We start from the raw sequence: 3,244 nt of genomic DNA on the forward strand, positions 1-3,244 counted from the left end.
TTTACTAATATTACTAACAAGAGCAATAATAATAATAATGATAATAAAAATAATAATAATAATAATGATAATAATAATAATAATAATAATAATAATAATAATAATGGTGATGATAATAAAAATATTGAGAGAAGAAATAGCGAATTTATCTCTAAATTTTCATTGTGACACTGTATTTTAATCATGTTTAATGTTAGACTATTTGTAGAGGGTTTCTGCTTTATTTTCATAAGCTTGTGCTTTGGGACTGTTATTATTTTAAGTAACATAGATTGTTTTCACAGGTGTAATAGAAGTACAACTACTTGTGATAATAATTATAACATGAATTTGTTTCATTTGGAGCTTAGGTTTTGTCATTGTGTGGTTGGGGGATTGGGGTATTTGTTTCATTATCGTATTGGGTTTATTTATTCAATTTCTCAGCAAACATTTTCGTATGGGAATCCAATTGTTGAAGAATCGTGGATTGTTGTCGCGCTTTTAACTATAACAATAATAAGGAATTTGTTTTGTGTTTAAGTTACGTTATCCTGTTTGATTTTTGCTGGAGTTTATCTCTTTCCAGTATCGTAATGGTTCTTCTTGATGATTCTAATAATAAACTTCCTGATCGAGTATTTGTGGTATATCTAAATTATCCAGTAAGGATCAAACTTTTGTAAGTGTATTAGTCATTCTATATGCAAACATTGTCATTTGAAAGGCGGAGAGAAAAGAAAAAATAGTTGTTTAACAAATTCAATAATATCGGTTCGCTGTTAAATTTGCAATACAAATATGGACGGATAACTAACTTATTGACAGTCGTAATCCTTAAGCTCGCCCTATCACGCTGTCCACCAAATTACACAGACGAGAAGTTTTGTGTTTCGCTGTAACTTTTGTAAGATTAATATACCATTGTGCTTGTTATACTACTATTTCTACTTATTCATCTCCTGTTTCTATTTCAGCTACGTCTACTAATAAAAATGATTAGCTAGTAATTTAACTGGTTACCATTGTAGCTTTGTAATTGTTTATTACGTCTGCTTTGTTCCATCTTCTCAGAAACCGTAGACTACATGATTTCGAATCCTCCACAGAAGTTCGATTTCAGTGGCAGTTGTAACATTAACAGCAATAAAAGCGAAGTCGCTTTGCTTTTAAATTAAGTTTCAAATGTGTGATATTTTCTTAAATTGGCCACTTGAACACGTTTTTAAATGGTCTACTGACAATAAATTGATTAATATGCTCGTTTTGCTAAAGCTGGAATACCTAGAAGACACTAAACAAGCTATTCACGGATAACCATATAACCTTAATGTTTCAAAGAGATTCCCCCAAATTAAACAGGAGCTTAAAAAGAGTGTTTCAATACTTTGATTTGCTAATCATTTATTGTATTAATATTTATTTGCTGAATATTCCACCAATTGCCATAACGCCTTTCATGCATTCAAGAGATTTTAGTCATTTTAAAGAATGAACGAAAAGTTTATTTTGAACTCCGTGTTAATTGGTTATAAATTGTGTTGGTTTTATACCAGCGATATTATGTATTAAAGTAACAATGTAACATTTAATTCATGGTATCTCGTCCTTATAACAATCATTAAAGTCTGATGGTTAAGTAATTTGCTGCTGTGTTGATTTGGTCAATGTGTCGATATTTTCTTTCAAGAAACTTCTAGGTACGGAAATCAAGGTTTTTAAGAGTGAACATTTGTTTCACTAGTATTAATAATGATAATAATAATAATAATAATAATAATAATAATAATAATAATAATAATAATAATAATAATAATAATAATTATAATAATAATAATAGTAATAATAATGATAATAATAATAATAATGATAATATTAATAATTATGATAATATAATAATGGTAATGATGATAATAATATAGAGAGGAGAAATAGCGAATTTATATTTGAATTTGTCACTGTGACGCTGTACTTTAATCATGTTTAATGTTAGAGTATTTGTAGACGGTTTCTGCTTTCTTTTCATTAGCCTGTACTATGAGACTGTTATTATTTTAAGTAACATAGATTGTTGTCACAGGTGTACTAGAAGTACAACTACTTGTGATAATAATTATAATATGAATTTGCTTCATTTGGAGCTTAGGTTTTGTCGTTGTGTGGTTGGGGGATTGGGGTATTTGTTTCATTATCGTATTGGGTATATTTATTCAATTTCTCAGCAAACATTTTCGTATTGGATTCCAATTGTTGAAGAATCGTGGATTGTTGTCGCGCTTGTAACAATAACAATAATAAGGAATTTGTTTTGTGTTTAGGCTTCGTTATCCTGTTTGATTTTTGATGGTGTTTATCTCTTTCCAGTATCGTAATGGTTCTTCTTGATGATTCTAATAATAAACATCCTGATCGAATATTTGTGGTATATCTAAATTATCCAGTAAGGATCAAACTTTTGTAGGTGTATTAGTCATTCTATATGCAAACATTGTCATTTGAAAGGCGGAGAGAAAAGAAAAAATAGTGGTTTAGCAAATTCAATAATATCGGTTCGCTGTTAAATTTGCGATACAAATATGGAAGGATAACTAGCTAATTGACAGTCGTAATCCTTAACCTCGCCCTAGCACGCTGTCCACCAAATTACACAGACGAGAAGTTTTGTGTTTCGCTGTAACTTTTGTAAGATTAATATACCATTGTGCTTGTTATACTACTATTTCTACTTGTTCATCTTCTATTTCTATTTCAACTACGTCTACTAATAAAAATGATTAGCTAGTAATTTAACTGGTCACCATTGTAGCTTTGTAATTGTTTATTACGTCTGCTTTGTTCCATCTTCTCAGAAACCGTAGACTACATGATTTCCAATCCTCCACAGAAGTTCGATTTCAGTGGCAGTTGTAACATTAATAGCAATAAAACGAAGTCGCTTTGCTTTTAAATTAAGTTTCAAATGTGTGATATTTTCTTAAATTTGCCACTTGAATACGTTTTTAAATGGTCTACTGACAATAAATTGATTAATATGCTCGTTCTGCTAAAGCTGGAATACCTAGAAGACACATAAAAGCTATTCACGGATAGCCATATAACCTTAATGTTCCAAAGAGATTTGCCCAAATTATACAGGAACTTAAATAGAGTGTTTCAATTCTTTGATTTGCTAATCATTTATTGTATTAATATTTATTTGCTGAATATTCCACCAATTGCCATAACGCCTTTCATGCATTCAAGAGATTTTAGTCATTTTAAAGAA

This window comes from Sinohyriopsis cumingii, chromosome 17 (genome assembly GCF_028554795.1).
Source record: "Sinohyriopsis cumingii isolate HCF-2022 chromosome 17, ASM2855479v2, whole genome shotgun sequence".
Classification (NCBI taxonomy): Eukaryota; Metazoa; Mollusca; class Bivalvia; order Unionida; family Unionidae; genus Sinohyriopsis; species Sinohyriopsis cumingii.